This window comes from Procambarus clarkii, chromosome 6 (assembly GCF_040958095.1).
Source record: "Procambarus clarkii isolate CNS0578487 chromosome 6, FALCON_Pclarkii_2.0, whole genome shotgun sequence".
NCBI lineage: Eukaryota > Metazoa > Arthropoda > Malacostraca > Decapoda > Cambaridae > Procambarus > Procambarus clarkii.
In genome coordinates, this window is record NC_091155.1 from 12,910,968 (window position 1) to 12,925,612 (window position 14,645).

Genomic DNA, 14,645 nt, shown 5'->3' on the forward strand with positions numbered 1-14,645 from the left:
AAACTTCTCATCTGTTCATAATTCCCCTTTCGGTATGCCAGCCTTTTGATTCCTAGTTCTTTTTGGGGGGAGATAAGTCCTAGCTCTACCAGGTACTCAAAGTTCAATACACTGTGGTCACTCATTCCCAAGGGCGCTTCCATCTTAACTTCCCTTATATCCCATTCATTTAGGGTAAATATCAAATCAAGCATTGCTGGTTCATCTTCTCCTCTCATTCTTGTTGGCTCTTTGGTATGCTGGCTTAGAAAGTTTCTTGTTGCCACGTCCAGCAGCTTAGCTCTCCATGTTTCTGGTCCTCCATGCGGGTCTCTGTTCTTCCAATCTATCTTCCCATGGTTGAAGTCTCCCATAATTAGTAGTCCAGATCCATTCCTGCTAGCAACAGAAGCTGCTCTTTCTATTATGTTAATGGTGGCCATGTTGTTTCTATCATATTCCTGTCTAGGTCTTCTGTCATTTGGTGGTGGATTATATATGACTGCGACTATAATTTTTTTCCCTCCATTTGTTACAGTACCTACTATGTAGTCACTGAAACCTTCACAGCCCTGAATATCCATCTCCTCAAAATCCCAGCCTTTTCTTACCAGCAGAGCTACACCACCCCCACCTCTTCCTTCCCTCTCTTTCCGCATAACATAATAGTCCTGTGGAAACACTGCATTTGTTATTGTTTTCGTGATCTTTGTTTCTGTGAGGGCTATTATGTCTGGGTTTTCCTCTAGTACCAGTTCTCCAAGCTCATTTGCTTTATTTGTAATTCCATCTATGTTAGTGTACATCGCTTTGAGGCTCACTTTCTTCTGTCCCTTCTCAAATCGCCTCCTTGGTGAGTGTTCTGCTGGTGGGGGAGGCTGTTCCATGGGTGTGAGGACCTGTGAGGTGGGTAACAGGATCTCAGAGGATACTGGAATGAGGGGCGGGGGATCCAGTGAAGGGGGAGGGACAGGGAGGGTATGGGGTGAAAGGGGAGGGAGGACGGGAAGGAAAGGGGGGAAGGGAGGACTCGGGAGGAGGGGAGGGGTAGAAGGGTTGGGATTGGGTGTGGGGGGAGGGAGATTTGGCTGAACTTTTGAGTGGGGGCAGGGAGGGTTTGGGGTAGGGGGGTTTTCTATGCAGAGGAGGGAGGCGGGGTTGTCCTCCCTTCTGGTGTTACTGGGTAGCTGGTTGTGGGTTCCCCCCTCGCCTCTGGGGGTGTTGTGTTGGGAGCTGTGACTTCCTGGTTTTCCCCTCTCGCCCTGCGCCTCTTCCTTGCTTCTGCCGCCACGGCTCTCTCCTCCCTTGTCATGTCTCGCTGGAGGAATACATTTTTTAATTTTCCCACGTTTTTCAGGGAGCTCTTCCTTGATAGGATCCTCTCCTTTGTGTTCTCGTTTGCAAACACTATCTTTATCATTCGGTCTCGGTCTTTGTTGTACCGGCCTAGCCTGAAAACCTTCTCAATGCTATGCTCGGCCCCTTCCATGTCTAGTGCCTTTAGTACTTCATTCACTGCTGCTTTGTCCTTATCATTCCACTCTGTCCTATTGGTTCCTTCCTGTTCCCTAATACCCACAGCAACCACTGATCTTTTCCTTTCCAGCAGTTGGCTAGTGGAGCGTGCCGCCTCCATGGATTCCTGTGTGTGTGTGTGTGTGTGTGTGTGTGAGTTCTCGCCTATTTATGCCAGCAGGATTGAGCATTAACTCTTGGTCTCCACCCTTCTAGCCGTCCGGTTGACTAAAGCAATGGCTCCTGGCCTATTTCCCAATGACAAATGCTTTTGAAATTATGAATGGAGTTTTGCTTCAATATCCTGTTTCTTTAGTTCATTCCATTTTCTCATTTCTCTTATGCTAAGTGAATATTTTTAAACATCTCTATGACTCATCTGAGATTCAAGCTTCCACACATGCCCCCCCTTGTTCTATAATTGATATTCATTTTGAACATTTACTGTATTTCTACTCTGTTTATCCCCCAAAGTATTTTATACGTCGCAATCATAACTTCCTTCTCTCCCCCTTTTTTTTAGCTTCATCAGGTATAGTTCTTTCATTCTCTCTTCATATCCCTCATCCCCGCAATTCTGGGATAAAACTTGCTGCAAACATCTTAACTACTTTAGTTTCCTTACATGTTCCTTTAGGTAGGGCTCCGTGATGTGGCTGCATACTTTAAGACTGGTCTCATGTTGGCAGCGTGAAGCCAACTTCAATCTAAATGCTTCATTACTTAAGTTGAGGAATAATATTCCGACCTTTGCTAGTGTTGCGTATGCTGTTTACTCTCTCTCTGTTTATATGAGCCTTAGTTTTTGCGTTTTTTCCACTCCCTGATATTTTTCTCGAGTCGTTAGAGGGTGATAGTTCCCTTCATTGTACACTGTCCCTTTGGTCACCAGCCACCAATTCTCATCCCATGACATTACACTTGCTCGTATTGAATTCCAGTAACCATTTCTCCGACCATCTCTGCAACTTGTTTAAGCCTTCTTGGAGAATCTTTCAATCCTCCTCTGTCAAAACTCATCTCATTAATTTTGCATTTTCTGCAAACATCGACATATAAGACTCAATTCCTGTAGATAGGGATTTATATATAAGAGAAATGGAATTGATCCTCGCACCGATCCTTCAGGAACTCTACTTGTTATTCCTGTTGTTCCTTATTGTTACTCTCCGGCTCCTGCCTGTTAGGTAATCCATACCCATGTTAGGTGTTTTCTACTTACTCCCGCTTACCTCTCAGGATTGTATAGACACAATACCTCTTGTGAGGTATTGTGTCAAAGGCTTTTTTAACAATCCAGAAATACGTAATAAACCCATCCTTAAACCCATCCAGTGTCCTGCCTTATTCTTGTTTTTATCCATGAACTGCAATAGGTTCGTTAGGTATGATTTTCCTTCCCTAAAGCCATGTTGGTGTTTGTTTGCACAACTAATTACCTCTAAGTGTGTAATTAGTGCGTATTTTAGTTTCCATTATTGCAATTATATCAGGTTCTATATTACTAACCCTAGCTTTTATTTCTTCATCAGCGTTGGTGTACAATACCTTGAAATTCTTCTTGGATACTATGTTACCAGAACTCACAGAGCTGTTTGGTTCATTAGTTTCAAATGGTGTCGGCGGCAAGTGAAAGATGGAAGCAGTCCAGTCTTAAGTGGTTGTGGGACGGGAAGTGTCCGGTAGTAGGAGACAGAGGAGGTCTGAGAGACAGGGGAGGTCTGAGAGACAGAGGAGGTCTGAGAGACAGAGGAGGTCTGAGAGACAGAGGAGGTCTGAGAGACAGGGGAGGTCTGAGAGACAGAGGAGGTATGAGAGACAGAGGAGGTCTGAGACGCAGAGATAACCTGCAAGGTTGACTGGGTGTGTGAGACACAGAGGGTCCGGTTCCTACCCTAAACTAACAAACCTAGCCTAACCTCCTCTAAATCAACTTTAAATATCATAGACTAGCTTATATTACTCTAGATGCATTTACTGGTATGTGTTTTTTTGAGAGCTCATGTGAACGTGCGGCCACTACTAACAACATTAAACTGAACCTTAAACTACTGTATTTTAATTATATATTGTTCATGTTTCTCGTCTGAAATTACGTTCTCAGACATAACAGTGTGACCATGACCTAGATTCACGAAGCTCCATGTATTTCTTCGTAAGTAGGTTTGCTAAGAAGGTTCCTAAGTATGCCCTAAGAAGATGCTTAGGTGCAATTCACGTAGGTCCACTTAGGAAGATATTTGGGTTTTGGGTCTGGTTCACCTGCGTGCCGATAGAGGTCACTACTGTGTTTCGTTTGGCCAATCAGAGAGCAGACAACATTCTTCATATTGAAGATTTAGCGCTGGCTTATCGGAGCTCTACTGCCTCCTATTTACGTCGAATTTTCTCATAAAATTAGTATATTTCGAAGTAAAACTATGTTTTTCAACTTCTACAGCCAGCACCGACACTGTAGTAAACAAATATGTTACATTTGTTGTTTACCTATGTAATTCTAATAGATACTGTGTAGCTGTCCTTGTTGCTCGGAAGATGCGCTGGCAATTATTGTATATATTTACTGAATTTACCCAAGGGCCACTAACTATCTAGTGGCCTCGACGAGGACAGAAAGCCGGTGGCTTGTTAAAGGGCCCGCCAATTGTCCTAATGATATTTTTTAGTTGGAATTTGGCATTTGGCGGGTAGGCGGTTCCATGGGTTTATAACCCTCTTGGTGGAAAAAACATCTGTTTTCAGTCCTACTTGAGAGAACATACTCTCCAACACTATATCTGTGATTGCCCTGTTATCAGTGACTTCGTACCAAATGGTATGAGGTACTGTGAGCTCTGCAATTACTTCATACAATCAGGAATATTGGAAGATATTCTTGTGCTGCACCCAGATTTTGCCAGTGGAGGCTAATAGATCAGCCTCAAGTATTTTGCTCTCTTCTGATTCCATGTATGACTGACCATCCTGTGAGGTGAGGATGTTGGGTGAGCTTGTAGCTGGTTTTTGATCTACACTGTGTGGTCCTTTATACAGAATAGGGAAGCAGCACATTGCTGTGTATACCTAAACATGTTAAAAAATACATTGTTTGAGAGGAGTCGTGTAGAGACCTGGTAAGAGTAATTATAATATAATGTTTCCATGATTCTGTGCTTACCTCTTGTGAAAATCGTGAAGAGTTGTTCAGAGTTGATTTTTTTTTTTTTTTTGTATTGAGGCTGGTATTTTCTACCTTGATTCCATGTATGTCTAACCATCCTGTGAGATGGAAGTATTAGATAAACTCATAGCTAGTTTTTTATCTACACTGTGTAATATTCCATAAAGAATAGGGTAGCAGCACATTGCTGTGTATACCTAATCTTCTTAAAAAAATCAGTAATAAAGATTTTAAATTATAGTTTGTATTATTACAAATACTGTATTACCCTTATTATATCATGTTAACCATGGATCATTAAGATCTCATGTTGATATGTAATAGTCATATTTCATTTGAACTGCTAATCCATGCTAATCATTTTTTAATCTTTCATTAAATTGTGCATTTTGTCTCAATTTTTCACTTCCTTGGATATACTGTACAGTACAAAAATATAGGATAAAAAATAAACCAGTAATATTTTTTTCATTATATTTTTTATTTAAATAACTGCATCAATATTTTTACAGCTGACAGGATTTGTTTTACCATACAGGTGCATTATTTGTTAAAAACTAATTTGGTTTATTGTTACACACAATGGTGCTACATAGCCTTCCCAGCTTGGTGCCTCCAATACTTACTTACTGATTAATAAATAAATAATAATAAATAAATTTTATTCAGGAAAAGTACATACAGTTGATTTACAAACATAATGTTGGATTTATAGACAGAGCTAGTACACACAATACCTAAAGTCAGTCATAGCATTTCAGGCAAGGTGTGTGGGGGAAGGGGGGGTTGAAACACTTAGACTAAAACTTAATAGTAATCGGGATTAGGTATAAATTGTGTTGAAAAAAGGAATAAAAAATAAAAAAGGGAGCCAACATAGCAGAAATCAGCAATTGTACACGTTGGGGGAACAAACAGCATTGTTTAAAAAATAGCAAGACATGGGTTGACATTTAGGGGGTAAGTTAGGTTACATGGAGTTAATTAGGTAGTACTTGGTTTTACTCTTAAACTGGTTGAGAAAGGTACAGCCTTTGACATGATTCGAGAGATCATTCCAAATTCTGGGTCCCTTGATTTGTAGAGCACTTCTAGTTTGGTTACACACAGCCAAATTGTGTAACAGAAAGAGGTCTTGGACACAAATTTGTTCCATGCTAAATGTAGAGGAATCAGCTAAGTATTCGTCAAATAAAATAAGTGGTCTCAGCTTATAAGGTAAATAAAATAAGCATTCCTCAATTAGGTTGCTGCCTCACCTCACTGCCTTACTGCTACATAGCCTTCCCGGCATGGTGCCTTCTTCTGATAATTACTTGTTCCACACCCAAGTTGTGTAACAGGAAGAGGTCTTGGACCCCTACTTCCACTCTCTCTTTTTTAATAGTCCATATAGTCATAATTATAGCTTTAAGTATTCAATGAATAAAGTTTTTGACATTTTTACCCTTCTTACCTAACATCATTTGTGCAGCATATTTTTATTTTGTCTCACCCAGATTTAATTTCAAAATAAACCCAAATTTAATAAATTAGAAATTGGTATGTATAGCTAAGATACACCCTTACTACTAGGTGAACAGGGGCATTTGGTGATAGTAAATGATCCCATCTGGCAGGGCTCATCACCTTCTCTCATATTTCATGTTCACCAGTATTTATTTACTTAACTACTGGTATAATATCTTGCTATTATAAAACTAATTCTAATATTATTAAAGACCCATTTACTTCAAGTTTCCAGCAGAGAATGCATATATAACTAACACGAAGGACTCCTCTTTATGAGATTCACCAGCTATAATCTTTTGTATACGTTCCAAAATCTTAAAATTGATCCCAGTGTTATGTAGTAGAGAAAAATTGAGTTATATCCAGCTTACATAAAGCTACGAGTAGTCGACAGTACACTTAGATGACAGACCAAACAAAAAAGTTTTTTTTTCTTAGTGTAGCTACCTGAATACCGACGTAGCCGCCACGAAGGCGCAAAGAAGGAAAGCATTCGTAAGTACCTTCGGGAATCTGGCCCCATGTTCATAATATTCACATCTACACAAAACGTTACTAAATTATTACGGTTAGATGGACATGTTCATGGATAAAGAAAGATTAAAATTGAGTATTAAAGCAAAATATCAGGTACCATCTTGTTCAGCTCCACATTTAAGCAAAAATGTTGTCCTGTCTGTAAGACACCTTCCAGACTACCACTTTTCTTTGTGTTGGATATGACTGAAATATTTAAATCTTTACATCTATGGCTTGTAAATGTGGAGACTTGAGTTATACATTCGTACAACTTACTGTATGGGTGAGTATGAGACTTGCTGAACTTTGAATAAAATGCACAAAGACTGTTTATACACTTAATTGTGCCCCCCGATAGGACCAGAGACAAAAGATGATACACAACCAAACATCACATTCACTCCAAACATCTACCACAAACTCATGCCCATGGCACCTCTTGTGGTGGATTAATCGTCATCAATCATCAATCAAACACTTGTGTTTAAAAATTATTTATAGTTGTAAAATGTATTATTAGAAAACAATATTGAAAGACAAAGAATATGAAGGTTTTGGGAAGTAAAGATAAGAGTTAGATTCGGGTAAATATTACACTTTCCTTTATTGACTGTCAGTGTTGAACTTTTACCTAGTTTGAAGGAATAGGTTAGGTTAGGTTTGTTGGACTGCATAAAGATGAGTGAAACCTAGCGTTTGATGGACAGGAAAACAGCTTATAGACCGTGAAAAGTATATTTTCCTAAATGGATAGAGTTAACATAAATCATAGGATAGGTTAACATAAAGAATAGGATAGGTTAACATAAAGAATAGGATAGGTTAACATAAAGCATAGAATAGGTTAACTTAAAATATAGGATAGGTTAACATAAAGCCTGTCTAACTTTCCATGAATTTATGACAGGAATAGACTGGGAGGGGTTTAATCTTAAGATGGCATGCTTGTGATGGCGAAACTAAACTTACCTAAGAGAAAATATTCCCTAACAGAGTTTTATGCAGGAGTGAATATGGTATTGAGAATGAGATAAAATGTACTGTGTGGGGTCTGTGTGTTGTAAATTCATTAACTTAATAACTCATTCCTGCAAATTATAAATAAAATATATACTGTGAAATTGGAGGTATTATCACAATATCGGAGATCTTGAGATAAATTAAGCAGTATAGGATTAGTTAGTTTGGGAGCCTGATGGCTGAATGGACAGCGCTCGGGGTTCGTAGTCGTAAGGTCCGGGTTCGATCCCCGGCGGAGGGAGAAACAAATGGGCAGAGTTTCTTTCACCCTGATGCCTCTGTTTATCTAGCAGTAAATAGGTACTTGGGAGTTAGACACCTGCTACGGGCTACTTTCTGGGGATGTGTGTGTGTGAGAGTTAAAATTATGGTTAAGGACTTTCCCGAAACGCGATGCATTGGGTGGATTGGGTGGATAGTTACACTATCCACCCAATTCTAACTAAACCAACGACGCAGGTAAGTTTCGGACAAAGTAATTCCGCCCCTCTAATATGTTTTAAGTTCTTGTACACCTTAATTATTACCCAATATCACCTTTTTTAACTTACATGTGGAAAATTAATATTTTTTATATAATTTAAACATCATATCTCCATGTATGCTAGTATAAGAATGTAAGAACTCTTGAACATATATATAAATGAATGGATAAACAAATATAAAACTTCAGGGTGTGGTTGGCGAAATAAATATAGTGGGATACATGGAGATATGATGTTTAAATTATATAAAAAATATTAATTTTCCACATGTAAGTTAAAAAAGGTGATATTGGGTAATAATTAAGGTGTACAAGAACTTAAAACATATTAGAGGGGCGGAATTACTTTGTCCGAAACTTACCTGCGTCGTTGGTTTAGTTAGAATTGGGTGGATAGTGTAACTATTCTTACTGTCGTACACCTTAAGTTATAATAAACATATTTCCATAACTGGAGGTGTCAGAGTTGAAAGTGGGGCTCATGAAGGCGGGTATCCTGAGCTAACTTGCCGGTCGAGGTAACTTGCCAGTGGAGGTAACTTGTTGGTCGTGGTAACTTGCCAGTCAAGGTAACTTGCCAGTCAAGGTAACTTACCAGTCAAGGTAACTTACCAGTCAAGGTAACTTACCAGTCAAGGTAACGATGCAGGAGAGTCACAGTCTGCCGTGGACGTCGTACAGGGTGATGTAGCAATACAATGAAACATTCTCACATATATGAGGAAAAACGTTTACTGAGATTAATGCCAATTTGTGGAACATATATCATTACTTTAATAGATTTTCTGTAGATTGAATACCTCCTAAGGATTTACCATTCAATAGATTGTATATCTAAGAGATACAGACGAATGTTCCTGTGTTTCTTCTTATCGAATACTCGGTGCTTGGGAAGTGGACGATATTGTCCCCACTCTCAATTTATTAGAAACCTACCAGTTGGAAATATTCTTATTGCTCGCGGGTAAATTATTCATCCAACAGAGAGTGGTGCCGGAGCTCGACGGAGCGCCGCTCCGGCACCTCTGCCAGTGGATGATGGAATGGGGCCAAGGGAGATGACGGCTTGTGGGTGATGGTTGATCGTGGCGGGAAATTATTAGTATTAAATCACTAATAAGTTAATAATATTATGATATTTCCTCTTTTATTAAGATTCAATAATATTTAAATGTTTATATATTTAAATAGTAAACAGGCTGAGCTGTAGTGGTAGGAATCTTAAACCCAATACCAGACTCACGTGGCCGCTTCCTGTCCATTTAAGCGAGACAAACATTGTGTGACAAAGTTGCCATCTTTAGATACCAATAGTCAGCGATGATGTTCTTGGCTTTAGCAGTAGTTCATTACACAGGTATTCTTTATTCATACAATAATATATTTTAGTATTAAATACTAGGCAGGAAAAACGGCAAAAAACTGCTGCACGCAACTTTACATAATTCAGTGTTTTTTGGGTGAGGTTCTGGCGTTGTGTGAATTATTGAGCTGGTAACTCTGCTTCAGTGTTCCAGTGTCATTAGTAAAGTGGTGGCTGGTGTGGGGAAACATTCACTCGTGGGATTTTATTATTTATTTTTATTACAATTAGTTAATTTATTTAATGTATTCAAATTTATAATTTGTGATTCATTTATTTATTTTGGTAGTGGACTGTATATATAATTGAGTGGACTGTATAAGGTTAAAGTGGACTGTAGGATTAATTTCCCACGAGCAGTTTCCTACACAAGTTGGGTGGAGGGGGGAGGGGGGAGGGGGGGGGGAGGTTATATATTATAGCCGGGAAATTTGATTTTTTTTTTTTTGCAGGGATATTCCTGCATGGCCCTAAGCCTCTGGCTGGCTCACTAAGTGTTGCTTGTTTCTGTTTTACTTGAGCGGAGTATGAGTATTTATGACTCGTATGGTCGCTTCAGTAACATTTTGTCCCATGTGTTCAACAACGTCTTCTGCTCTGTTGAGTCTAAGTTGAAATCTTAACGGGTTTGTAACTGTGCACTGTGTTAGATAATGTTCCAGTGGTCTGTCGGGCATTTCTCCACAGTGCTGACATTTCCTCTCATCTTCCGGAACCTGTAAACCTATTTCCCATGCACATGGGTATTCAAGCCTGATGCACTGTAAGTGTACTTCTGTTGTTCTACTGCTTCTTTTCATGAAACTAAGTGGTTCGTAGTTGGTTGAATTCTTGTACCAACCCACAGATCCTGATGTTGCAACGGCTGTGTTATGGTCACTATACATCTTTTGCATTGCTCTGTTTCTAATTACATTCCCATCATAATGAGACAGACATTGCAGCCAAATTACCGTGCAACAAAGATGAAGTTGAATTAGATCTAGGTATCCCCATCTCTACTGTCAAAACTGTATTGGTCCAAACACTCAGGTCTGATAGGAGAGAAATTACTGACTCCCAACGACCTGAAAGTACTAGTATAAAAAGCTATAATTTGTTCAGATATGAAACCTATATCAATGGGAAGCACAAAACGTCCACCAGACTGTGCGACACAGTGGTTGCAAGGATCAGGTTGGGCTACCGTTACCTGTGGCAGGTGGCTACAGGTGACGGATCTCCCAATCCTGAGCACTCCAGGTGCAAACTCTGTGAGCAGGAACTGCGGCATGATCTCCCACACTACATCACCGAATGCCCAGTTATTAGACCTTTCAGACCAGTTGGAATGAGGTACCTGGAGCTTTGCAATTACTTTATTCACTCTCGTATTCTTGAAGATATCCTCACAGTGTACCCAAAATTTGCTAGTGCAGGATACTAAACATATGGCCCTGTATGACTAACCATCCTGCGAGATGGGGACTTTTATTACCACTGCTGCCTTATTCACTCTTGTGTTGATATCCTCAAAATGCATCTTGAATCTGCCAGTGCAGACTGCCTATCACATGCCTCTGTATGACTAACCATCCTGTGTGATGGGGATTTTTTTAGCATCACGTAGTTAGCTTTTTTGACACACTGTACTTTACTTCATATAGTCTAGGGTAGCTGCACAAATGCAGATGTACCTCATGTATTAATAACAAAAATTTAATTACTTTCTTAATCTGTGATAGACTCTGTGGTATGTAAATGTCTACATTTGATCTTAAGGAGGTAAGTCTACAATGATTAATAAATGAAATTCAAAGCCATATCTCACTAGAAGGCTTCATCATTCAGGTATTGGCGTAGAACACTTGGGTGGGTAGCCAGACTCCTGGCCACGTGCTCATGGCCACGTGCTGCACGTGTCACGTGTTGCACAAAGTAGTTGTTGCTAATGTCTTGAAGTTGCCACAGAAGATCTGCCAGAATTATACAATGTAACTAATACAAATGACAATTTAATAACATATATATATGAAATATTATTGTTATTAAATTATTATGAGAGGATTGCCCTATTTTGGGTGTTCGGCCACCTCATAACCGATTTGTTTTACTTATATTGATGAATGACAAGATGGCTCGGGGTGCGAGTGTTGACGACACTGCCTAAGGTGCGTCTTCATGGGAGTGGAACATCAATTCACAATGGGGTCCTCCCCTCCTTCCCAGGTTAAGTGACGCCACATGAAACCGGTTAAATTTCTCCGCCCATTTAGTGGACGAAGGTAGGGAGGCGTTGATTTTATTCATGATTTTATTTAATTCAGTCCTAGATAATATATTTTTATTGATTCTAATGCTAGACTGGTGTTTTCATGTGATTGATTAATATTTAGTTGAGTATATTTGATGACGTGGCAATAATTATTCCGTTGTTTAAGGGAAAATTCCACTGTAATCTCGTTTTCTTTGTATAGGTAAATAAAATAATTTTTGTTAGTATGGTTAATTTGTTAGTACAAGAACAGCAGCAATATTAGCTGCATTTTGTATCAAGGATTAGTAAAGAATGTCGTTTCTTTTTCCCTGGTGGTCCATGGATTTCTCTAATACAGAAACATTTTTTTCCCACAAACAACGTCAACATGGCTTCTAAGCAAACAATGTTTACTTCCTTCTTTCATAAACAAAATGAGGAGTGTTAGAAGAAGAATAAAGTACAGGAGACTGATAATGATAATAGTGAAAGTGGCAAAAGTTGTGTTTCGACTGCTTCTAGTTCACATTTTCAAACTGGATCCATGTGCAACTCAGATAGTAATGGTGCTTTGAAGTCTAACTTGTATCCTTGTTCAGGTGTTTGGACTGAAGAAATGTGGAAGAAGAAAAAAGGAAACCTATCCATGGTTATACTTTATGGACGATAAACTTGTGTGTAAAGTATGTGCAAACATAAGCTAGGTAATACTTTTCACTTCACTTCTAATTGTTTAAGACTATCAAATGAGTGGCAGATGTACCAAGTATCCTAATATGGAGCAGATCGAAATACACGCTTAAAACCTCTAATAAAAAAATTTTGATCATGAACTATACAAAGGCTAACACTGCTGCTTTATTGTTGTAAATGTAGCTAGTGAAGATGCTCTGGGAAAATTGTGTGATGCCATGAATGCTTCGCTTCTAAAGACAACTTGTTAAATTTTGTGTTCTGCATATTATTGAGCTCAGAACGACAAACCATACTCTGATCACCTTGGCTTACTGGAACTACAAAAGCAAAATGGTGTTGACATTGGAATGGGTCTGCATTCCCGCACTAGTGCCACACAGATAACTAATCAGTCTCCGTGGTGTAGTAGTAAGACACTCGCCTGGCATTCCGCGAGCGCTTTGTCATGGGTTCAGTATCCTGGCCGGGGAGGATTTACTGGGCACAAATCCTTAAGTGTAGCCCCTGTTTAACTCAACAGTAAAATGGATACTTGGTTGTAAAAACGATTCTTCGCGGCGGGGATCGTATTCCAGGGATCTGCCCGAAACGCTTTGCGTACTAGTGGCTGAACAAGAATGTAACATCTCTTGTATATATTTCTGAAAAATCACATAGCCATTAAGTGAAAAATAAAATTTGCCAGCATATCAAGCAGATATAAAGCAAACTTTTTGTTCTCAGTGCATCAACAAGCCTCGAGCATTAAAACAACCTTGAAAATTTACTTAAATGTGAAAGTGATAAAGAAATTTTTCTCCATTCCATGTTCTTACATCTAATTGAACTACCTGATCAGAAAGCAGCAACTATTGTTAGGCATCTATAGAACTGTCTCAATTATCATGAGTTTGATGACTTATATTTAAAAGAGAACCTTGTAGCATTTGCTAGTGATGGGGCAAGCTGTCATGCTTGGTGTCAAATCTGGCGCTGCAATAATTCTCAAGGAACATTACCCTAATATAATACTCTGCTACTGTCTTAATCACAGACAAGAACGTGCTGGAGGTGGTTCAGTGGGAGCAGTTCATGGAATTAATAATTTTCAAGCATTTATGGACAAATTGTACTCAGTTTACAATAGATCTAAATCAAACTGAAATAACTGAATGTGTCTCTCAACTTGAACAACAGATTTGCACAATAGGCCGTGTTCTGAGCACCAGGTGGGTGGCCAGCTCGTCTCGAACAGTTTCAGCAGTGTGGACCAATTATGAAGCACTTTGTTTACACTTTGTTTACAATTTGACCCCATATCCATCTTTTGAATGATAGTGGATGCAATACCCATCGTGTGGGTGGTTGTGGACCCCATACCTATCCTGTTGGTGGAAGAAGACCCAATACCCATCCTGCAGATGGTAGTGGACCCCATACTCATCCTGAAGTGGTAGTGGACCTCCATACCTCTCTTGTGGGTGATTATGGACCCCATACCCATCCTGTGGGCGGTAAAGGACCCATACCCCCTCTTTTTGGTGGTAGTGGACCCACTACCCATCCTGAGGGCCGTAGGGATCCATAAACATCCTGTGGGTAGTAGTGGACCCCATACCCATTCTGTAGGTGGTAGTAGACCCCATATTATCCTGTGGACAGTAGGGTACCCCATATCTATCCTGTTTTGGGTAGTGGACCCCAAACTAATCAGGCGAGTGGTAGTAGACCTAATACCAACTTATAGGTGGTAGGGGACCCCATATCCATTCTGGGAAGATAGTGGTCCTTATGACCATCTTATTGGTGGTGGTGGACCCCATACCCATCCTGTGGGTGGAAGTGGACCCGATACCAATCCCGTTGGGGGTAGTGGAACCCATACCCATCTGGCGATTAGCAGTAGACCTAATACCATCACGCTAATAATACCATCCTACTGTCCTAATAGTGGACATCATACCCATCCTGTGGGTGGTAATGGACACCATAAACATCATGCTGATTAATGGACTCAATGTTGGTGACATGAGTCACCAACACTAGGGGGGGTGTACTATGTTGCTCCTTACATGAGCCACCAACACACTAGGGGGTGTACTATGATGGTCGAGGCATGAGTCACCAATACACTAGAGGGGGGGGGGTGTACTATGATGGTCGTGGCATGAGTCACCAACAC